This window comes from Tauraco erythrolophus, chromosome 5 (genome assembly GCF_009769465.1).
Source record: "Tauraco erythrolophus isolate bTauEry1 chromosome 5, bTauEry1.pri, whole genome shotgun sequence".
Lineage (NCBI taxonomy): Eukaryota > Metazoa > Chordata > Aves > Musophagiformes > Musophagidae > Tauraco > Tauraco erythrolophus.
Window position 1 is genome coordinate 19,296,565 of NC_141469.1, and position 25,819 is coordinate 19,322,383.

A 25,819-nucleotide genomic window follows, 5' to 3' on the forward strand; every position below is an offset into this window, starting at 1 on the left:
TCTTAGCCCTCTAGTTGCATTTACATCCATGGCTATACATTTGTATAACGTTCACTTTCCAATTACAATGAATCGTCATTTAAAATGTGTATTTCAACTCCTTTGGCTAAGAACTCAGAGAAAGGAATCTGGGTGATAGCAACAGGGGAAAATGGAGTAAGAATAGCAGCCTTTCAAAAAGGAAAGATAAGACAGAGCAAAGATGATTTATCTCCGTTAAGGGTAAACTTTTTGATGATTTCAGTTAAGCAAAAAGGGGGTAATCCAAAGAGACAGGGTGAGTGGGTCTCAGAAAAGCTGAATAGTACTGCCTAAAATGACAATGCAAAACTGCAAGCAAAATGAATACTTTTCCCTTGCACTAATGGTACAAACTAGTCTGCTTCTAACTTCCAAAGATGCTAGTGTCCCTGTGTTTTTCAGGGTACCAAGTTGACTGGCAAAGAAATCTAGATGCACTGCCAGAGTTCTCAATGGACTCTTGGGTTCCTGTCAGGCCACTTTCTTGCAGTGAGTCCTCTCCTTTCTCCTGTTCATTTAAGGTAAGCCGGATCTTGTCGTGCTGGCATCCTGTGCCCTGTTTGTTTCACTCCTTGTAACAAAAAACGACAGATTAAAGAACATTGAAAGGAGCACCTTCTACAGATCAGTTCACTTCCTTTTTCCTTGGGACAGCATTACGGTAGCATCTTAACAGGAGGTCACACCGATACTCAGCTGGAGATGGGATCGGGAGGCTGAAAAAGCTAAGTGCATCCTGCTTCTGAACCTTGTTTCACAAGGGGAGAAGTCCAGATGCAGTCACGAACAGGAGGCTCGTCAAAGGGCCAGGCGGTATGAACTCAGCATGAACCGTGAAGGCATGCATTCCCCATACACCCCAAAACCACACAAGATCATAGCACAGAACATCCCAAAAGGGACACTCACACAGCAGAAAGCACAACACAATGCAGGAACACAGTGGACGAATGAAAATAGTTAACACTGGAGCAGCATAGACATGAACATTACTTTCAGGTTGCTCGCTCTGGGACAAATTTTACTCCTAGACTATGCAGGAGTACAATTTCCACAGGAAAGAAGTTGCATCACGCGGAGGCAGCTCTTTTTCGCTCCAGGACACGAGAGTAAATTCAGGTGTAAATCTTTTGTATCAACAAGCCCTGAGTGCAATTTCTCACTCTCCACACCATTCAGCCCTAAGCCATACAAGCAGCACAGTTCCAAGAAAGAATGCAGCTTAAGCCAAAGGCCTCTCCCATATCTCAAACATTTCCTTTAAAAAGCCTGTTTACCTCATCAAGATCAACTGCCAGCTCCTCCCTCCAAGGCAGACAGCTTCTACACTCCCTGGTGAGTGGGATGGGTAGTTCTGTCTCTTCCCTGTAAAGCCAGCTCAGTAACCTCCTTGCCCCTACATGCTACAGTCCCAACAACCCACGTTAAACGCACACTACCTCTGGAACTTCCACCATGCAGTGGTAAGGCAGTCTGACAGTTTCTCAGTCCAAGGTAAGAGGGAAAGCACAACAGGAGCAGCCTCTCACACCAAGTAATGCCGTCAAAATGACTGTTTACAAGGTATATACTTTTTTTTTCTCTCCGTATAACTTGCATACTTTTCAAAACATCTCACTTTTTCATTATGGATGCATGTATGCAGCACAGAAGTTAAATGCTCAAAATTCTCATTTCCCCCAAGCACCAACTTCTTTCCTTATGCATTTTAAATCTGAAATTGAAAGCCTCCAACAGCAACCAAGAATTCGGAAAAGTTTAATGGCCTAGTCTTTCCAGATTTTATTGAACCGGCTGAAATATTAAGAAGTTATTGCTATAACTGTGTTTAATAAAGACTATAATATCAGTAATTTTGTCAAAAAGTTCCTAAAACAGACTGAAAGTCAAAAGGCTTAACTGCTTCAACTTAACCATTGCTTGACAACTTTGTGTTTTGCTTTTTTCCATGCCTTCTGCATCAGCCTTTTTCCCCATGTTGTACTTTTAGAACCAAAACTTTTAAATCAAAGGCTGTGCTTTAACAACACCAGCTAACTAAGATGCCTGCAGTACCTCATACTTATTTGTTATCTCATCAGAATATACTGCCAAGAAACATGGAGAGCAGCTGCTCTAGTCACACATTGTAGGATTTTTTTTTTGGATGTGCTAGAAGCAATGAAAAAATCTGGAACATAAAAACATTGTTAGAGTTTCTAGGTAATCACATAAAATACTCTGGCTTTCATTTTTATCCTTTGACAAAATTTGAAAGAGAGAAAAGAGCAAGAAGGCTCTACATATGTCAAAAATATTTTCTGTGGTGAAAAAAAATCACCTTATTTCTCCCATATAAAACACTGCTAGCTGACTTAATCTGTCCCAAATATGAGCATCACGGCCCCTTTGCTCCACAGGTGTACTTGGGCAAAAAGTGGCAATTTCTGAGGTGCACTTTTCTCTTAGCCGATAAGCAAAGAGCCCTTTCTTGGCCTCTCCTCCAGATACAAATGCCTGAAAGCAGAAGCACATTTAACAAGACAATTCTGCCCAAAAGAACCTCTTAAAATTCACCTTTCTAAAGCATGATTAGCCGCCTGAAAATAAAACACTGACTTTTATTTAGCCCTCACTGAGTCTGAAGTGCTTTCTAAAAGCACTCCAATACGCACAAATCCCAGTGAAACTGAACTGGAGCTACACCTGAACAGTTTTGAAAGTCTGGCCTCTCCCATTTCAGAACCTAAGCATCTGGAGTCATTACCATGCCCTGTAATTTCAGAATGCTGGCATCTATCCTATTTATTTACATTGACACACATCTTACACCCCGAAGAAGACCTGGAATGCATCTATCAGTTAGTTTATCCTCAATAATACTGTTGCTGAAACTGTGCTGAAGTGCAGAACCCCGGAGCCAAGTTAGAAAGCTTGAGCTTCAGTAGACTTTGAAACCTTATTTTCAAATACGCGCATACTTAGATGTGTGCACATAAAATGTGGTTTCCTATACCTGCAGGTTCAATTTGCATAGACTGTCCACAAAATAAGGCATTATTTGCAAACATTCAAGTCAAGCATGCAATCAAGTAAATAAACAAGCTAATCAAGTCAACTGTGTTTAAAGAATATTTTGGGTTTTAGAATCCTGCTCTCAAGTTAATTGCTGCACATTATTCTCATTTATTGTCTTGAAGGATAAGGAAACAAACCCTTGTGCCGTGACCACTTTTTTTCACTTCTCCTGTAGAAGAGGGGACAAAAAGCCCCACCAGATACAAATCCTATCTCCCCCTCTTTTTTTAAGTCTCTAAATAGCTGCTAGAAATCGTGTGAATCTAAGTTTTTGCAAACAAACACACCTCCGTGGTGTCTTCCAGTCAATCAGCTACCTGATAATAATAGTGTCTTAGTATAAGCACTGTTCCTTCCTCCTTTGTTTTAGAGAGGTCAGCAGAGATTAGTATTAATACTCAAGAGCTTTCTCCCCCCAGTTGTGGAAGAGATTAGCTTCTTTCACTCAGGTTTTTCCTTCCATGCTCTCCTCTCTCTCTCTCTCCTGTAGGCAGACAGGGTGAAACGTCAGCAAAACAAGCCCATGCTCCTGGGCCAATCCTCATACTGTATCAAGAGAATTTCTTGCATTCCCCTCTTCAAGCTGATCACTTGCTGCTTGAGCTCAAACCTCCTAAGTGAAGGAACAGAAACTAGATCAAATTTCTGATTAAACAAAAAGAACATGAGGACACTCCCAGCAGCATAGGGCCTGCTGGCCTTTTATTTAAGCATACAGGGATGCTCTCACATTCACTGCAACAGACGAGATGTTAGCACTTCTCCTTCCAAAGCCTTAAATCAGTCCCGTATCCCATGTCTGGAAGACAGAAAAATGCGACATACTGAGAATCTTGGCTCACACCTCCAGGGCAAGCAGTATTTGTTTTACTCGAGAAGTGCTTGCTTTCTTTGCTAGAAGGTGGAAAGAAATCAGCTTTTGGCATTGGACTGAACTCGCAATGGGAGACAAGCAAGGGTTATTGCTGACTCCCTCCCTTGCTTTTCTGTCTCTCTATCACCAGAACCAGATAAACTTGTTTATCTGAGGCTTCGTGTAAGGCAAACTAGTAAATCCAGTCCAAAATGTATATAATAATAACGAAAGTCATGTTTTCTAGGCAACCGTAGAATGTTCTTTTATACATCAGGGTAGCTGATGTTTCGCATCTGATATTAAAATTGTATTCAGAAGAGTATATAATTATCACTACAAAGTAAGCTTAATCCACATAAATCGGGGCATGACTCTTGTATCCCTCTCTTAGTTTAATTGTCAGTGTAAGATCCTTGGGCAACTCCCTTATTTTGCTGTTGATCTGCTCCACCTCAGAGAGCCACGTCTCCTTGGTGCATTTCTCATACTTGCAACTTTCATTTTAATTGCTAAGTAGGAACAGAGGACCTGGGACTAAGGCAAGTGTTATAAATGGAAAAACAGACATTTCAGCTGCAAAACACCTTAGCAATAGTAACACTTTTCAAATAGCAGATCAGCCAATAATACCCTTATTCACATATAACAGATTAACCTCTTCTAATGACGTGAAATAATCACAAGCAAAACACATCTTACTGTTAATGTAAATTTGTGATGCAGTGATCTAGTGTCTATCATACAACTCCACTTATGATAGATAAATTCCAGACCACGCAGCACTCTTGATGGAGACGCCTTCCTTGGTGTCCTTCCACACTGCGTTTTGTTGCGCACAGTGACAGTAACACTCTTCACTAAGTACACTGGGGTACACAACTGCCACTAGGTCTACGTGGACGACATCCTTTGTCGCCACAGCAAGGACAGACTAGGCTGAGAGAAACCAAGAACGGCACCTCCAACTTTAGTCCAGCAGTTATTCCATTGTGGCGTGCAAGAGCCACGCATTCCTCACATACTATAAAAAGGTCATGACTGAAGTCTGAAGTCTGTCCTTATTCCCTCGCAGCTCTTAGCGCAGCTCAAGAGGGAATGAAAGTTATTGTCAGAGGAGTAGGAACAGAAGCACACACATGATTTAAACATCATGAAGTCACTAGGAAGCATTATTCCAAGTCAATAAGTACTACTTCCCGCCACCTGTGGCATTTTGAAGGTATCTACAAGTAAGACAATGAGGCTCTGATGAGCAAGTCAAGTAGTGACAATTGTATAGAGTAATTGCTTTCATATTACTATGAAGACGATTTTCTTTATAATCAGTCCCCAATGTTTGACAGGAATAACAATCAAATATTTAACACCAAGACACAAATTGCCACAGACTAGAAAATGGGTGACTCTATATAAGTTCCACTGATTTAACCGGTACAAATTAAGGCAGTATTGTTCAACAGGTAACTTCCCTAATGGATAAACTTATTCTAGTGTGGGTTTTTAAAAGTTTAGCTTAAAGTCTCTCGTGATAATTAAGTGATATAAATTTTACTACATTAGATAAAGTCTCCAGTACTGAAAGGTTCAGATTCTGTTAGATATTCATCCTTCCAGTCTCAGTAAGCTTGCTTTATACATGCCTCTTCTCAGTTATGATAGCCCCTTGCAGCAACACGATAACCAGTGCAAACGAAGGTAGCACAATTGGATCTGTAAGAAACTAAGCCCAATATGCCAAGAGAGAGAGTCCTCAAATTTCTTGGATGCAGCATTAGAAAGTCAGCTTTTTTTTTTTTCACTCAGAAAGTTTCTGACTTTCAGATAAGTGTAGAAATATAGTTACATTAATGTGCTAAAATACTGGGGAAAATAATTTTTAATACCCACCAACCTTAGTAATAAAGAACAATGTTAGGATTGTAGTATATTTATAAATCACTGTTAAAGTAAATATATTCTTAACAAGTAGAAAGACTGACTCTACTACACATTATTTCAAAACCAGATTTTAATCCTATATATTAACATCCAATCCTTCTGCTGTTGTTATGGTGGGTGAACCGAGGGTTTCACTTTGGCTTTTAGATTTCTTCCCCCTGCAGGAGAAGGACCCATGTGAGCAAAAAAATCTTTGTCAGCCTCACGTTTGACTAAGAGACCTTTTGGAAAAAGAAATTAGAAGAAGAGATACTTTACCGTGGCACCAAAACAGTTTCTCCATAGTTAAAACAGCCTAATGTATGGTACTCATGTGAGAAACGTACCGGTTTCAGAAACAATTCTCTTGTGTTTTTAGTTTGAAAGCAGCACCCTTGCATACTCAGGACAAGAAAGTAATCTGCTAGCTGGGAACGTAACTCGTACTCAACCACAATAAACCTCTAGTATCCAGAGGACAGTTCATACTAACAGCTAATTCATATGTCCTGCCTGTGAAGGAAACAGTATCTGCCAAAGGAAAAAAAACTGGCTGAGTAACAGAACCAGTTTGAAAATGACATCTACCTGCATCTGATTCCTCCAGCACTGCTTCACCTTAGGCATATGCAGGCAAAGAAGTTGCACTACTACAACACAAGGATTTTTTTGTTTAAGTACACATTTAGCTCAGTATGAGAGCTAACAAACTCCCACGTGGATCACACCACCTACCAATATTTCTACTAAACTGCACTCGCACTCATTTTACTTTTTGCTATGAAAATGAAAAAAAACACAGAACCAATTTAAAATTTACCACCTAGCAAGTGTTCTCTTCAGCTAATCAGTTGCTACCAATAGTCCAACAGCTTTCTTACCTAATGCCCTAATTCGACCTACATCCTCACTCACATTTTTTCTGCTTATGAGTCTTGGTGAGAACAGTTGATGAGAGTCCAGACAATTACTGATGGAGATAGACCATCTCCCAAATAACAACACTGTCCTCAGCTATGACCCTGCATGGCATTTTAGTTCCTGGTAACTGAAGCAGCTATACAGGTAAGGGAAGAAGTGATCATGTTCTCAAATGCCTGAGGGTGCTATCCATCTGGAGGGTCTCTCTTGCACCATTTCTTCAGCCTTTGATGCCTCAAGACAGTAATATTCCCAACTCTTTGGAAATTTAGACTTCTTTAAGCAACTACCACCACAGAAGCCCAGGACTTCAGGACTTGTAGCAGGAAAAGAAAAAAAAAAGTTTGTTGCCTGCCCAGACAGTTATGATTTTTTGGTTCACTTCTGAAAAAAAAACCAAAAATAAGAAGGGAGATATGGCATAAGGAACAGAACATTACAAGGTCTGCAGCTAGATGACACCACGGATATCTTATCTGTGAACTCACCTGTCTGAGAGTAAAGCTGTTACTCACACAAATGATGACTAATTCTTATTGTGAAAGTCTGAATTTCTACCCTGAAAAACAGACAACATGGAACATAGGCCTACGTTTCAGCTGTCAAGAACTGTACACACAAGAGCTGCATCTTTAGGACCAAGGCATAAGCTGAGAGATCCTTGCTCTACTCATCTGTAAATTGAAGAAAAGGTTAATTCAAGCACAGTAGTGAATATTCAAAGAGCACTGCATTTTCTTCAATCTTCCGTAGGAGAAAAAAAAAAAAAAGAGCAATTTTGCTTTCAGACAAAGTCTTTCTCTGCTCAGACAGGTAGCATAAGACATGAGATTTATATTTTTTCTTAAAAAATACAATTAAATTTAATTTGCCAAAAAATACAATTAGAAATGTCTATGATATATTGTCCTCCTATTAAGTGTGAAAATCTGTACAAAGACTTAGGCTAAAGAAATTTTAAGCCAGGGGAATCAATGATTAACTTTATAAAATAATTTCATACATTTCCAAATGAGAACCAACTTCAAGTGAACTGCCTCTTCAAAAGAGAGATATCGGATGATATCCCAGTCTTGTACTGAGACCCGATCAGGAAACATACAGTCTGGGAGAACAGCAGAGATGTGAACAGGCAGCTGGCTGGATTTGACTTGTCCATGAACAACTGTTCTACACAGAGCAATTAGACAGACAACAAATTAGAAGCTGCTGCCTCTTAACATTCTCCTCAAAGGGAAGGCAGACTGATTCTAAGGAAATGATGAGCAGCGGCCAGTGAGATTACATACCTGGCTCTGAACCTTACATCAGCTTTCAGGAAAGATGTGCTTTTTATAGTGTACATCCATGTGAGAAAGTGTGTGTGCCTCATGCATATACATACGCATGCATTATGTTACCATCTATCAATATAAAACGTCTATGTGCATCTGTCTGCATGTGTATACTTCATATATACCAAATAATTCACTTTTGGTTTAAGTTTCTGCTGCAGGACAGGTGAAAAACCCTGAAGGACAAATGGAGTTACAGAAGGGCAGGAAAACTGATCTGTTTTGAGAAGTCAACATCGACTACCCGAAAGCCTCGTCAGAGGGTCTCTAAAGCCTATTAAAGGTTTTGGCCAAGGCAGATTTAAAGTAAGATTCTGTAAGCATTTGTGAAAAGAGATTTGATACCAGCAGATGGGTTGCAACTGTAGTAGCAGATCTCCATCTGTGCAGAAACCAGCTCTTCATCCTACACGCATGGTACTGCAAGTGTGGCGCTAACAAGTCTTAAAGGGTAGAACCATTTCCTGAGAAGCATTTCAACGGCATTCATCATCTGTGTATATACCTGTACTCATAAGAGACTTCACAGCAAGTTCTTCTCTCCATAAGCGACTAACTTCCCAGAGAAAAAGTAACCTACTTGACTGCTACTTCTTGAAAGCACTTAGCTGTTGCTCAAGTGATATGAAAGATATTTCCCCTTCCTGAAGTGATGTTGAGCTGAGGAGCAGACCCATTAACACTGGAAGTTCATTAACGCTGACCTCGAATAGGACACATCTCATTTTATCACCCACTGACTGAGAATCTGTCAATGTAATGTAATTCAGGTGTGATACCAATAAGGTCCAGACATGAACTATACTGAACAGTAACTGGTAAAACCAAAAATGAAAAAAAACACAACTGGATAATACATAAGATATTTCAGTTCGGAGTTAGATGCACAGTGCAAACATGGAGATCCCTTCTTTTGCCCAACACCTGCCTCTCCCAAGCACAGAAATCCTGAGAACTAAGGTGATCATTTGTCTGCTCAGGTTGTAGATCCCTTCTTTCTGCTCTTCCTTCCACACTCACACATATAGAAATTAATTTAAGACTAAAGTTGTCTTTGAAAGACATATTTCCTGCATACACACTCCCAACCAGCAGCCAATTTGCAGGGCACACAAAATCTGAGAGAGCAGAAAATGTGCAGCATATACTTTCATGCTATGAAACAGACCTGTTGCCCAGAAAAAGGCAGACAAGCTTTATAGGAAGCTTTCCCCTACTGGTTCGTTATAGGATTTCCTCAAATTCTTCATCATCTGCTGCCGGTGTTACCATATTCCAGCATTTTTCAAGCTCTCAAGCTGTTTAGGTTCTCTGTTAAATATATCCTTAGCAGGGTTTCTCAGCACATTACTTACCACCATCTTGCAGGTATTGAATAAATACTGTTTTTTTTTTTTTAAAGGCAGACTATCTAACCATCCGTAGTTGATCCACTTCCTGCAAGTGATAATACATATCAAGATTTACCTACTGTTTGTCCATCTGCTCCTCTCAACTCTGTAGATGGAGTACAGACCAAGTATTGAGAACAGTACAGTCTTTATGACAACTAACACCAACTAATTTAGCAGCATGCCTGGAGATACCTGTCAGTTGAAAGATTCCACACAAAACATGAAGTTTTTCGGTCATGGATGTTTGCTTTTTAAACGAGCTCTTTATGGAAGTCAAAACCTTCCTGAGCAGCTTACACTGTCTAGTTTAAATCCTGCAATTACGAGGTTTTAGCTCCAGATGAATTAGTAGACAAAGCCACTTGAAGACTTGGAATGCCTATGGTTAGGAAATAACGATCTTGCTCCAAAACATGAGTTGACACAGCACACATGGCTTTGTACCAAAATTATACAAGTTAATCAGAACCTGACCGGCTAACTAGAGTCCCTCAGCCTGTCACTCTGTTCAACACACTTCAGAAAAATACATAATTATATACTGCATGATTCAGTATGCTGTTTACAACTTAACAATTGTTAAATTGGCTATACTGCCCCTTGAATAAATTTCTAACACACACCCAACTGATGATTCATCTTAAATTCAGAGGCTATGTACAATTAATTCAGTCCTACAGCCACGATATTCTCCACGTCTTAAGTGCCCTCAAAGGTGAAGCGATTATTAGTCCTTTTCCTTTTAGATGGGAAAACATGCCATTTCTCCTTCACAAGAGATTCATCTACCTGTTCATCTACCACAGAATTTAGAGTGTAAAAAGGACCTTCACCACAAATAAGCCCCAGTATCATTTGATAGCAACATCAAAAATCTGCCAGGGTGATTTACAGAACTCTCAACTAGACTTTCCACACAAAACAGACTGCCTGATCTATAGTAAAGACAGAGTGCTAGTCCATGATATAACAGATTTGATCTACCTTCACACACTAGAATGGACAAAGACTCCATCTGATCATTATCTGCACTCCATAGTGTTTTGGTACTTGGAGAGATTACAGGACAGAACAAGCTACAGAAGATGGCACTGCCAAAAAAACTGGAAAAACAAGATAGCAACACCTCCTCCCATGACACAACGCCAAGCCTGCCGTCGCCAAAAAACAGAGTTCAGGGAAGTTTTGCTTTGTCTGGATGATAACTACATTCATATTAGTAGACTGCAGGATAAAAAAAACATATAACACCCGTGGCTGCATAACAAGGACAAACTAGCAGAAACTTTTCCTCTACAGGCCTAGGAACCGTCAGAGGAAAGCGAGTCACAGCATCACCTTTCTTCTAAGAACATTCCTGTGAACAATAACAGAGAGGTAGTCAGAGTGAGGACATATGCAGATAATGCCCATGTGCAAATTATACTTGTATTGGAATGGAACCAAGCAGAAGGTCGTACTAACCTCTGAACCCACTGGCTAGGGAGGGATTAAGTGAAAGGAGAATGGAAGGATAATATAACAGCACTTGAATCTTTTATTGATGCAGTTGGACCACAGGGAATTAGATCAGTTAAAGAAAGCATGACATTTTGCTGCCTTCTCAATCAATTTGATAATTCCATGTACAGCAGCTTAGCTCCATAACTCGTATTTCATGGAGACCCAAGAAAACACTCACTAGAACCACCTAAAATTAACAGAAATACCACACCAACACAAAAAAAATTTCATCCCTCCAAAACCTAAGAGCTCAAGTATTATACAACATGGACTGTATACAACATACCAACTTTCATTCTTTCTATGCATGGCTAGAATTTTTACAACAATGCAAATTTTCTTCCAGTCTTGAATACAGTACTTCAATTTTAGTCTTGCAAGCTTAAAAAAATACGCATGTTATAAAAAATAGTATCTGCAATTTCAGTATATAAATAGCATAAACTTTCTATTCAGAAGTGCTACTTGTAGAAAAAAAAAATCCAAAATTCTGTGCAAGACAAAAGATGAGCTGAAGCTTATCCTATTTCCACCTTCCGTTGCTAAATAAACACTTTGGAAAAGAAGTGAAAGAGATTTTTCATTGATATAGCACATGACAAATTCATTAACGTAAGGCTTTCAAAAAAGTATTTGGGCAGTAGTCTGAAACAGATTTCAAAACTTTAGAATGTTTTATCAACAGTTTCAAAACATTTTTGATTGTGATATATGTTGTCTCGCTACCAATCATTCCCCATAAACTGTGCTTATAAAATATCAAATTTGAATGATAGTTTATCAAACTGGACCAGTTGTATTGGTTTACCTGAAGCTTTATACACTTATCTGAGAAAGAGTAGTACTAGATAATCAGTGAGAAGCATCAAGGGTTCACCACTTCTAGAAATACCCAATTTGTTATTAATCAAATAGATATTAATCCATTAATATCAAATATCAATTTGATATTAATCAAATAGGGAAGAAACAAAATTTTACAATCTTGAGGTTTAAATCTCAAAGACAGAAGAATGCAACACCCTCTAAGTCCACAGTGGTAGGAATAATCCCTAGATTCCTCACTGCAGAAGCACAAAAGCTGGGACCAAGACTTCACCAGACAATAGAGAGCAGAGCAGAAAGCAAGCGTGCTCGCACAAAAGCGAACACACACTGTTTTCGCCAAGGAAGAAATATCCAGCTTACAGACAAAGTAGCAGTTAGGGGCTTTGGAAACTTTCACATAAGAAAAAGAAATTTTAAAATCATTATAGATGCTGACAAACCTAAGGCATCCCGTGGACCATTACTAATCAATTACAGAAGAAAAATACTTTTTCCTTAAATAACTGTTTTGAGTATTTTTATGATTTGGTTTACACTACTGACCGTTTTTCATTCACTTACCTAGAAGCTGGATTCTACCCCAGTCATTTAGGGGGAAACAAATGCATAGCATGATTCATAGGCTGTATTTTAAAAGGTACAGATTTACAGACTAAAATTTTGAGTTTTGAAAAAAAAAAATAACTGAAGACAGCTGGCACTAACCTAGCCTTTGCCTTCTATCATGCTGATGAGTGCCCTTCCTATTTTTTACTGATCACCTTCCACAATAATCAGACTTTTGTAAAAGTGGTTGTAAGACTTCATCCTTTATGTTACATCAACAGTCTACAAACAGGCAATTAAAAAAAAACCAAACAGTTTCTCCAACTGACAGACAAGGGGAAAAAAGAAAGCGAAGGAAACCCAAACTTTCCCCGTACAGAAGTCACGCACAATCTACAGTTGCTGTGTATCAAAGAGTGTGCTGGTCACTAATTAGAGCTTTTGTCACACAGAAAAATGCAAGTTCCACGAATTCTTTAAAAACAGTTTGAAGACAGTATACCTCAGGGTTCCAAAACTATTATAAAAAGCAATCACTCTTATTAGATGCATATTACTATTTGCCACAATACTTGTGGTGTTTGTTGTTTTGTTGGTGGTTTTTGTTTGTTGTTTTTTTTTTTAACTGGCATTTATAGCCTATCATTGAAAATACATCATTTTTTTGAACAAACTTTGTACATTAAAAGTAAATTTATATATAAATTATTAAAGTCTAGACAGGCAATAGTTTCTTTTCTACGTCTCCAAATCCACTTAAGAGGGAAGCAGAACAAACAGATTTTGCATCATCATCAAACTTCCCAACCAGCAGTCTGTATTATGGTGAAAAGTTAAATTCTGTGATCTTCAGTTCTTTAATATTCTCAAAGCAAAGGCAATGGGTGGGCCAGAATCAGTGAGAATTAATGCATATATCAAAGAGTTCAGTTAATGTCAAGCACAAAAACAATATTGCAAACTATATTTTGCACCGTGCCAGTGAAATTTCCACATCCCGTGTTAAACGCAATTTGGTGATTCTATTCTGCTCTTTAATACTCAGTACTCAAAGACACAAATTCCATCAGTGTCTGACAATCTCCCAAAACTAAAACGTTCATACTGAAAAACACTCTTTTGACTATTCTATGCTTATTTCAGCATGCAAGGCCGAAGAGCACACACAGCAAAACAGCACACGTACTAGTACCAGCAGAGAACAAGACTCTGATGTTGAGGCAAGCAAGAACAAAAAGAATGCCTTTTGTCATTGCAGAGTGCCCTTCAGTTCTTAAGTAACGTTTCTGATCTGTAAAAGCAATCAAACTATTTCTGTCTCCACAAGTTTTGTTGTGCTTTTCATGTTATACCACTTAAAATGACAATTACTTATATAATCTACTTTATTATTTCAGCAAGTAGCATATTTGCATTTTCCTCTTTAACAACGACCAACACTACAACCGAAACTTTGTGATTATCACCAAGGTGTTCTCATCTTTTTGTCCCCTCTTCCTGAACAACTATTTTTACTTTAGAGTTGTATACATGAAAATTAACTCCCTTGATTATCCATCATTCAGTCCCTCCTTGAGGGGTCTGAAGCAAAATGAATAAGGATTCTATGACAGAAAGGATGAAAAAAGCAAGGAACTGCAGCTTGAGCCAGATCACTCAATGTCCTGTTTACATTTCTTCAGCAAGGTAGAAACTTCTCCCACCTTTCAGGCACAGCCGCGACCACTGCTGATGGCTCTAATCCAGAGCACTGACCTAACTGCAACGAACACACTGCTGTAACGCACATTTTCACAGGCAGCACGGCAGTTTCCAGTGTTTGGATTCCTTCAGTTCCTAGGGTTCTTCTCTGAACATCAAGCCAGCCCATTTGGACACACACAAGCTTCAGAGGCAGATCACAGATTTCTTATCAAGCTTTTTTTTAAAAAACGTTAAAGAAGTTTTCAGATTGGAAGAGCTTCCTATTTCTTTTGCTATTTAGAAGCCTCATCAATGTTTTATACAAGTAGTACTATACTGGATCAGACCACCTCTCCCATCACCCCTGCCTGGCAATCACCAGTTTATTGAGTTCCTAAGCTAAAGGTTAGAGCTGCACAGTCAAATCTAATCGTCACTAATGGTCTCTGTTCCACTGAGTTCTCTAATCCCTTTCTGAACACATTTACACTTGTGCTCCACATGACATTTTGTTCCAGTATCGCAGCTGTAATTAAGCAGTTCGTTCACAAAGAGTATTTTCTTTAGGTTACTGTCTTCGCAGCAAACAATCTTCTCAAATTTCACTGAAGAAGAACGGGCTAATGGTCTTGAAGGACCCAGCAATGCCTCATGGCCACCTGACTTCTGCCAGCCACCCAGCAGTAAACATTTGCAGCCACCAAAAATAACAGAAAATCTTTTCTTCTGCCAATCTTTGCTGTGTGCGCTACCACCACAGTAACTGACAAATCCAAACAAAATACAAAATATTTTCTATTCTGAAGGCAATGTCTGCAAGTAAAATTACAAAATGATAACAAAAACCTTTCTAGGGTTTTCCTTAGTGTTTTGCGACAAAACCACAAAAAGTAGGCTTAAGGTTTTCTTCCTTTACATACTGTATTCCTCAAATTCACAGAGGATAGAACTGTACCAGGGAGCAAGGAAAAAGGGAGAAAGCTGGTCCTGCTGGAGCTGTTTGCCAATAGATGAATGCAAACACTAGTGCTAATGGTATCAAAAACTACCAAAAACAAAAAGGAAAAAAAAAATTAATTTTCACAATATATCATACTCTTCTGAAACGCCAGTCTTGTAACAAGCATCGTGAGCACACACGTTTTAATTTGACATAAAGGAGCTTTTGCAAAGCGCTCTCAGTAATTCGGTCCCACACATCAGCCCCTGCCCTTAAAGCTCCAGGCTGGTTCGGCTGTTCTGCACGTGACAAACCAGCTGCAGAGCCACTCAATAAACGAGTCTGTACAGCTGATGAAACGAACTTGCAGCACTGCCAGCTAGAAAATCTTTATAAATCAGATAATCTTTAAATTCTTTAGTAAGGTCATTCAAGGGATTGCAACGACGGGGCACACCAAAAAATTAGGCTGTTCAAAATTTAAAGTTCTTTGAAATTAGCTTGTTTTGCTAAGCACGCACATTTGCCAGATAAATAGTATCAGAAGAAACGTCTATCAGGAAACGCAATTCTCATGTTTTGGGTTTTCTCAAAAACTTACAACTTCTATTTCTTGCAATTCTTATTAAATGGATCATTATAGTGGACTTCCCAGGAAAATTTCCGAATTTTGGAGTTCAAACAACCCTACAAACAAAAAGAGATGAGGATTAACCGTTCTTAAAAAAAAAAAAAACAAACAACCAAACAAAAAAAAAACTAAAAAAAAAACCACAAGAAAACAAACAAATGAAAAAAACACACCACACATCAGATAATTATTAACCCTTGAAGGCCTTAAACATGACTACAAAGCTGAGAGATACAAAAGAACTTGCAAGTTGAAAGGTCTGAAAACTCATCCCAACCTCTCTCAGGGAGAATGCTCAGCTCACAGAAGCCTCCACCACCACCACATGAGATGAGAGGGAAATTCTGGCAAGGCCCCTAAACCTGGACTAGAGCAAACTGAAGATGCCCCAGAACACCTTGAATGAGCTCACCCTTTTTTTCTTCCCCTCCTTCCTTCTTTTCCCCACCTTCCTTTTTTAAACTGTTTTTAAAAAAACAGTTGAAAAAAAACAAAAAAAAATACTGTTTTTCTAATGCTGCTTTCAGAAGCTAGGCCTTCCAGGTCAACGTCTTCCAGGTGCTGTACAGGTACATTCTAGCTAGCTTGTTAAATAATTTCTTCCTTTTCAGATACAAGCCACGTAACATTTCACATTTGCTATTCCTGCAAGAGAACACTTTTTCTTAACTTGCAGATATACAAATATATACTGCATTGTCTTTTCTAATATTACATATCAATAAGGACAGCAACAGCATTTGTGTTCCACTTGCATTCTACTCAAATTTCCAGTGAAGTTAGCAGGGATATTCTCATTGCTCTTCAGGGTGTATCTGTTCAGATGTCAAACATCAGCATGCGCAAATGTCAAAGTTACTTTTACAGAAAAACATCATTAAAACCTTAATTTTCCCTAGACTGTAACTTTTTTTTTTAATACTTCAGTGGATTCATTAAATGTGTTATCATTTTTTTGCTGCTAATCCTTGTACCGATTTCTAGAACTAATCAACAAGCTGATTTTTTCTGCAAGCATTTCTGAAGCTCTCCTTGAAACGGTTAATAGGAAATTCCTTTAAGTGCAGGGCACTGGTCTAAGAAGAGAGAAAAGATGACTGAAGATAAACAAGAACTCTAAAAGACAGAGTCTATGAAAGTTGGACAAAATCTCTTTCCTCCTAAACACCTGAGATAAGTCCTTTACTGAAAAGTGCAGAAAGAGCTTATTGACAAATAAATCTGAGTAATACATGCCTACAGACAGGACTCTCATTTCCTGTAAGTCAAATTGATGTGAAGTTGTCCAATTTTGAGACTTCCAGAAGATGAAAGCAAACTGGCTTCAGAAGAGCAAAGAAAAAATGCACCTCGATCACTGAAAACTAGTTAAAACATACTAAGGCACTTGAAAGAAATACCATAGCAAAATCTCTGAAGGAGAAAACAGAATTTGTCACCTGTTGAAAAGTCCCATTTAAGGAAATTAAATGTAGTCTTTAATTAGGCTGCTAGAGGGATAACTCTGCATAAACCTAAGCACACACTTGTCCAGTCAGCCACACGCACTGCGGAGATGTGTCTCCAAGTAACACTGACATTAAAAAGTAAGGAATAAAAGTAACACTTGTACCACTACATCGACCGTTTGCTTGCCTGAGACACTCCCAAGTTAATTCATGGAAGACAAATACAGCTTTGCATCGACTTGGGAAAAGCCAGCTATTACTTCACTGACCATAATCCTAAACACTAGGAAGGGATTTTTCACTTAACTGATTTCCACTTAATGTTCCCTTTCCCTTCTTTAACTTTTCGCTGAAACACAAATTAGGCAGAGAGAGAAACGGGTCAAATCAGTAATATTATACTGCTGCACTGAGTGAATTGTGACAAGAGAATAAGAACCAGCAAGATGTTTTTTTTACAGTACTGATACTCTGATGAGCAAATTTATATAAAATTTAATGGTCTATCATAAAATCATAGAATGGTTTGGGTTGGAAGCGACCTCAAAGATCATCTAGTTCCAACACCCCTGCCACGGGCAGGGAAACCTCCACTACACCAGGTTGCCCAAAGCCTCATCCGACCTGGCCTTGAACACCTCCAGGGATGGGGCATCTACCAATTCTCTGGGCAACCTGTTCCAGTACCTCACCACCCTCTGAGTGAAGAATTTCTTCCTTATATCTAATCTAAATCTCCCCTCTTTCAGTTTAAAGCCATTGCCCCTTGTCCTATCACTACACGCCCTTGTAAAAAGTCCCTCTCCAGCTTTCTTGTAGGCCGCCTTTAAGTACTGGAAGACTGCAATAAGACCTCCCTGGAACCTTCTCTTCTCCAGGCTGAACAACCCCAACTCTCTCAGCCTGTCTTCACAACAGAGGTGTTCTAGCCCTCGGATCATCTTCGTGGCCCTCCTCTGGACCCGCTCCAACAGCTCCATGTCCTTCTTGTGTTGGGGACTCCAGAGCTGAACACAGTATTCCAGGTGGGGTCTCACGAGAGCAGAGTAGAGAGGCAGAATCACCTCCCTCAACCTGCTGGCCATGCTCCTTTTGATGTAGCCCAAAATACGGTTTGCTTTCTGGGCTGCCAGCGCACATTGCCAGCTCATGTTGAGCTTCTCATCCACCAGCACTCCCAAGTCCTTCTCCTCCATGATGCTCTCAATCCATTCTCTTGCACTTGGCCTTGTTGAACTTCATGAGGTTCTCACAGGCCCATCTCTCCAGCTTGTCAAGGTCCCTCTAGATGGCATCCCTTCCCTCCAGCATGTCCACAACACCACACGACTTGGTGTCATCAGCAAACTTGCTGAGGGTGCACTTGATCCCACTGTCCATGTCACCAACAACGATGTTAAATAGCACTGGCCCCAGTACTGACCCCTGAAGAGCACCACTCATCACTGGCCTCCACTTGGACATTGAAACATTGACCACAACTCTTTGAGTGCGACCATCCAGCCAATTCCTTATCCACCAAGTAGTCCATCCATCAAATCCACGTGTCTCCAGTTTAGGGACAAGGATGTTGTGCGGGACAGTATCAAATGCTTTGGGTAAGTCCAGGTAGACAATGTCAGTTGCTCTTCCCCTATCCACCAATGCTGTAACCTCATCATAGAAGGCCACCAAATTAGTCAGGCAGGATTTGTCCTTAGTGAAGCCATGTTGGCTGTCACCAGTCACCCCCTTATTTTCCATGTGCCTTAGCATAGTTGCCAGGAGGATCTGTCTATGTATGACATGAATAAAAATCTAAATACTCCATTTTTTCTCACCTCTATTACTTCAAGCAATATGCAAGTCCAAATCTTTCATCATTTAAACCAGGCACAACTGTGCTAGGAAGCACAACTATTTCTAACAGTTTAAGTTTCAAACTCTAATTTAGCCTTCTCTTTAGTCCATTTCATCTTTTAAATTTACAATATATAGAAGTGGTTAGCAGAAAAAGTCAAGAGCCCCCATCAAGAAAGATGGAACATATTTAACACCAAATAAGGTTGCTTACAAGTTGAAATTCTGTGGTTAATATTCAACAGCAATGTTCTACAGGCCCTCTAAATACCTGCTGCGCAGCAGACATGGCTTTAGAAGTCAAGTCTCATTACCTTTCCCTGGTGGCCATAAGAAAGCTCTAGAACCACCAGCACCACAGGTTTACTGGAGTTATTTTATGCCCTCCTTTGTAGCCGCTCATGTCTATATGAAAATCTGAAAGTACAGCAGCCAAACTACACACACTATTGAGAAGATAAATAAATCAATATTAGAAAGAGAAAAATCCTCACCTGAAACATAAAATTAATCTCTGGGAACTAATTCCCCTACACGAACGGGGAGCTACAAATGAGAGTGTCTATAACTGTTGAGATAATGAGATAAGCCCTGTTGTGTCTGTACTCAGTAATAACTTAGAAAGCCTTTGCACTCAGTGCCTTGGGTTTTTTCTGTAAAAGGTTTTGAGGGCCTGCCCACTACCTGAGTACAACAGTAGCTGTTACATGATAAAAACAAAGACAAACTACAGAAAGGACGTGAGACTCAGAGAAGCTTACGTCTCCAAGCATACAACTTTACTGTAAATATAATTTACATTAACAACTCTTTATCCCTTTCAATGTCAATTCTGAAATAGCAGTGAAGTCAACAGAGAACGCAGCAATTTCTAATACATTGGCCTAACTGTGCTATTGCAATGAACTAGTACTGTTAGTTTTATACAGCACACAGCAGTGGTGGTAAGATTCCAACATATCAGGACATCCTGGAACCTACTAGGAAGACTACTGTCATCTGGCTGCTAGAGAACATCAGCTGCACCCACATACATGTACAGATGTGGGCTTTTACAGCTGTTGTGGTAATGGATATGAAACACAGGAGAACCTGCTATTTCCACTGATTTATCCACTAAGGGTCTAGCATTCATTACGATGAAAAGCACATTCTGTCTTCAAAACATGAGGAATTCGTATGATCTGACAGCTTTCTCCCCTTGATAAACTATAAAACAACAAACAAAATTGGATTTCAGGGAAAGGTCTGACAGGAAAGAGACTGTTCAAGTTCTTTTACTTGAGAAAGAGTTAAACAGGAGCGTTTCCTATTAAACTCAGCATCAATGTCAAGCTTACAGCACAAATATAAATCACCTGCAACAGCACTGTTCAAGAAGAGCCACCCAAGTAGCCTTTCAGGTCAAGATTTTTTTTTCCTAAATAAAACAGACTTGAGATATGCCACTTCTGAGGTACTTCTCTGCACATGTGCCAGAAACCAAGTACCTACACTACATACAAATACTCAGAGAAGATGCCAACACCATATGAAAACTATTTTCAGATTCACTTTCAAAAGTTTCAACAAGCTCTGTAGGATGTTCCCTCCCATATCTCTACCACAGATACAAACAAATGTTCTTTATTAAGGCGATTTTCAAGAAACAAAAAAAATAATTCTTTATCCGGAATTGGGAGAACACCCCAGAAAACCATGTCCTTCCTCTGACAAAGCAGAAGCAGACAGAAATTTGAAGTCTCTTCATCTCAGAGTCTACTGAAAAAAAAGTGTTTTTCAACAGCATCAGATTAGCTCATGAAGAAGTTTGTGTTCAATTCCACACATGTACACTTAACTTTTCATAATCTTTAGGTTTGTCAGTTCTTCTCCCCATGCTTTACTTCTAGCCACAAAACGGGAGATAAAACTTCCCTCTCTTTTCCAAGTGACTCGTCTCATCTAATTTAACGATGGACTGTTTGAAGGGGGAACAATGAGCTGGCACAACACCTAGTCCTAAATCTGACATTACCCTACCATCTACAAATCCTTAATAACACTCAACATCCTGCAAAACTACAGTATTCCCTATAAGTATCAGCCATCCAAAATCACCAGTTTTAATACCAGTGTGTCTCCTTTAATTCTTGACATATTATTTGCCGACATTTCTGTGGCACATTAAATTTACACACAAAAGATAAAGAACGACAGATAAAACCCTGGGAACAAAGCCTTCTCACCTCGGTTATTCTTCCTACAGAGTTTCATAAGCTAACTGGAGCAGATCTCTATCCTGGCAATTGTATTTCAAATCCATAAGGCATATCATTGTCCCAAGGCAGCCTACTCCATTCATTGCCTTTTATGAAAGCATTTTAATAGATAATGATGCACAAAGAACATGCCTAGTTGCTCACCAGGCATTTAACAGGCATAGGAGAAAGAGAAGCCCGGATAAAATAACGACGGCACCAAAGAGTCGTCTTCTGCCCTTCCCATCTGTAAACGCCAGCTTCCTTCTCTACACTTCAGGAGGAGGTGGGGCTGGGAAACACTTCTTTCAGAAGTTCCACCCTTCTTTACAGATGCACAGATTTCATTAATAGTTAACTGGCGACATACAACATTAACTTACTCTGGTATTCATAGCTTTCCATCCACGCTAGTCCCATGGTAAGCGACAGCTTAGGGCAAGTGCTTACAAATATTTTCTGCACCATGACACATTACACCAAGACTTGCTTTTCAGTCTGTCTCATTGACTAGCTCATTTTAAAAGAGTAAAATTCCAGCCAGTTCTTCTGTAAGCAGAGGAAAAAAAAAAAAAAAAAAAGAGTGACTGACAGAGCACTGGCCTGCTAACCAAGGCTCCCTCTCAAATGTCCAAAATGCAGCAGCCAGATCAATACTTACATGTTCTTATGTTTAACAGACTTCTGGCAAAATCACTTTTGAGTTTTACCAGTACTGCCAACGGACCAAAGGTTCTAGTCTTGTCATGCGAGTAAATGGGGAAACTCTTCCAAATAAAATAATTCCTCTCTCTAATAAGAGCTGATCTTACTCTTGTTCAAGTTAGTAAATCTTGACAGGTGCTGAGGAACAACCTCTAGAGAGACTTGAGTGTAAGGTCTCCTTAACTGCAAAGGACTTGGAACAAGAGGATACCTATATCAACCAGGCCCTCTGGGCCATATTGTTGTGAATTTCAACACATAAGTATTTGAAGCCATTTAATGTACAGCAGTGTTCAGAGACTTCAGTGATAAAGAGGAGCTTTGTCCAACTGACTGGCACTTCTACAATAAACTCCATTTAAGAGTCTGCCCAGTCTCATTTTATCTAATTACTTACCTCTCTTGCAGGAACAGCATGCTATTAACTTTGAAGATCTATTGTACTATACAACCGCTAATTATTGTGCCTTGGTAACTTCCCACCTGCAGGAATGCAATCTCCTCCTTTTCCTAGGCTTCTTCACTACTTCCTTTTGAGGCATCCTAAATAACAATGCTATACACAAGTTATCACAGACTTAAGATGACCAGTTACATTGGTTATTTACCACTCATCCACATCATAGGACATTTTTACTTTAAAAGGTCTGCGAAGCTGTGAATAGACTACTGGATCCCATCCTCTCCATACACTGTTATCCTGGTGAAAATATTTGCTGTGCGTTCACTCATTCCTTAACATTTGGCCCATCCTTCTCCCACAGATACTTCCTCGTTTCATGCATGCTCTTCCATCCACTCAAGTGTCCTCAAATCTGTGGCTCTCATAGCCTCCAACTCCACTCAACAACAGTCTCAAAATGAAGAGGTTTGTTGTTTGTTTTTTTTTAATTAAGCCATTATAACAACATTCTATGATACAGTCTGTCTCCTTTTACATCTGGTATAGTCAAAAGTATTTACTTTTACTGCATCTTTAACTTAAAAAAAAATAAATTACACTCTGAAGGGGGTGGGGGGGAATCAATACAAAAAGCCTCATCTACTGAAGGTTCAATTTTTTTATCATGCAACAGCAAAAGAAAAATAAAAAAGTCCCATTATAGAAAGAATGTTATGTGTTCTTCCAGTCATCAGACAGGATTAGTAGGTTAAAAATGAGTAATAAAGTATCTTAAAAAGTTAGACCATAGGTTTTTTTTGTCTCTTACTTTCTTTTCCTTCCTTAAATTACTGCTTACATTTTAAAACTATTTATGGAAAGATGGGCTTGTTGGCAGATAAAAAAGACACTCCAGATGAAATACACATGCCCGATGTGAAAGCTGAACTAATACGTTTGATAGCACTAGGAGTGGTAGCAAATTCTGTTGTAACTGCACACTACCAAAAGATTCTAAGCCTAGATTTACTCTTTCCTCATCAGTATTTCTTGCACAAGAACCAAATTATTTAAGTTGTTTTCCTACTTATATTAGTATCCTGGTTGATTTTAACTCTTGCAGAAATATCTTTAAAACGTATTTCTGGTCATCCAAAGACAGACTTGCACAGGCAGAGTATCAGTCAGACGCCTGATGCACAATTTGAACACAGAAAGCAGTCCTGCTCTGGAATCCTTACTTTAGACACTGACTTCACTAGCCCGAGCCCAAATGAATGACCTGGAACTCACGACACCTAGGAACAGATGTATTCGACGACATGAGGTTCGGCCCCAGGAGAAAGTCTGCATATTCTGACCCAGTTTCACTGTACAGTTTCATAAAACATGTTCTCTTCCCACTGAAAAGGCTTCACGAACTGATACTGCCCCAGCTAGTTCCACATGCAAAGACTTTCATACTCCTTTCTTCAAAACTCCTTAATAAGATGGCTGGCTAGACACAGATTACCTGCAACCAACCTTACAGTTTTCATGTCCTACATTTACTTCTGATCCCACCTACAAAACCAAACCGGTTCCCAAATGTTTCCCCAATAAACAGGAGGGGTACAGAGCAGCTCCTGGCGGTTCCCTATGAAGTCACTGCCTTTGTTGTTTTAAACATGCAATTTAAAGAGAATGACACAATCTAGACTATGAGAGAGATTATCCTGCGGTCTGCGGAGGTGTCGATTGCTAGGAGATAAAAAGCCAACGAAACCTACGTTATTTCTTAGCACCGGCCAGCAGATTTATACTTCATTTCTGTTCCTCCAAAAACGTTAAGAAGGCAAAAAGCTGCCCTCCGTTAAGAAGTTCGGGGGGTTGCTTTGTTCGCTCTGCGCAAGCAAAAAACCAAGCCCTTCGCCGCCGGCAGACGCAAACCCTCACGCGTGTACCAAAAAGCTGTTTGTTCCCAAAGCCCAGTTCAACCCCAAAGGCGACCCGGGCAGGAAGTCCAGGGGGAGAACCAGCACCAGCCGCCGGCTTCGCGCAGCCTCTTTCCCTCCTGCCCCGCTCCGCGGCCCGCGCTGCCACCCTGCGCCGGCACCGCACGGCCGCGGGCCCGGCACTCCGCCCTGCCCGCACACCTCCGCGGGGCCCGCAGCCCGCGGCGGCCCGCCGTCCTCCCTCCCTCCCGTCCCTCCTCAGCGCGCTCCCTCGCCGCGGGGCTGCCGCTCACCTGGCGCCGCCGCCGCCCTGCGAGGAGCGAGGCCGCCCCGCGACGAAGCCGAGCACCTACCGGCCGGACTAGAGACCCCGCTGGCGCATGCAGGGCGGTGATGGAGCCGAGGAGCCCGCAGCTTCGCCCTCCCCCGCAGCAGAGCTCGCGTACGGCTGTGGTCGGCGCCTGTAAGGGAGCGCGGGGAGGGGATCAGAGCGGAGCAGCATCTCCGCCCGCGCCGCCCGCCAGCCCGGGCGGCCCTCTCCCGCACGACGCAGAGAGGGCGGGAGCGGCGGCGCCCCCGCCCCGCGCTCCCTCTTTCTTTCCCTCCCCGCCGCCAAGCAGCCGCCCCTCTGACCCGGCGAGCGGACGCGGGTACCCACCGCGGCCGCCCGGCCCCGCCGGCCCGGCGCTCCCGCTGCTCCGCTCCGCGCCTCTCCGCCGGCCGCTGCCCCCTCAGGGCCGCCAGCAGCGCGGTGAGGCGGCCGCGCAGCCGCCCTCCGCCCCCGACAGCCGCTCCCTCCTTCCCTCCCTCGCGCCCCCGGGGCGGCGGGGAAGCTGCTGACACAGGCCCGGCCCGGCCCCGCCCTCCCCCTCGCTCCCTCCCTCAGCGCCCGGCCCGGCCCCGGCCCCTTCCCGCCCTCGGCGTCCGGCCGCAGCTCGGAGGGAGCTGGAGAGCCGACTTTGGCGCCGGTAACGGCAACCTGCTCTTGGCACCAGCGGCGGGACTTTTCGGGATCGACCTTGATTCTGGCTGCGCCCGGTCCTCGGCACTTAGGCTGGCGTCGCGGTTCTCTCTGACCGGGGTCCCGCGTCCCTTCATAGGGCCGCCCGCCCGCGAGGGTGCTGAGGGGATGGAGGAGCCGTCCATGAGCAGACGTTTCTTTTCCCACCGCTAGCCAAACCGCCCCGAAATTGTTCGGGGGCGGGGATGGGGGGTGAGGAGGGGGCGGTGAAGAAAAAAAAAAAGTTGCACAAACCGAACTTATACAAACGAAAGCCTTAATGGCAAAGTTTCCAAACATGGCCGATTGGTTTTAGCCTATCGGACAAATTGTGGTGAGGAAAAGGTCTGCTTGGCTAGGTGGAAAGTTTTTTTAAAAATAAGGCTGCTTTTTCCACTTGGAATGCGAGATCCACTGTGGGGACCCACTGGCTACTAGTGCCATGGGGTTAATGGTTCTCCGGTGGGTTCCTCTGGGGGTTCTGCACGAGCTCCCTCCTTTTTGGAGGCAGACTGTGAAAGGAAATAGTCACAGAGTACGAAAAGTACTTTTAGTTGCAAAGAATACTGTCACCACAGATGTGGTCCCAAATTCAGGCTATGTGAAAACAAACTTTTTCAGAATGATAGTCTAAAAGAAT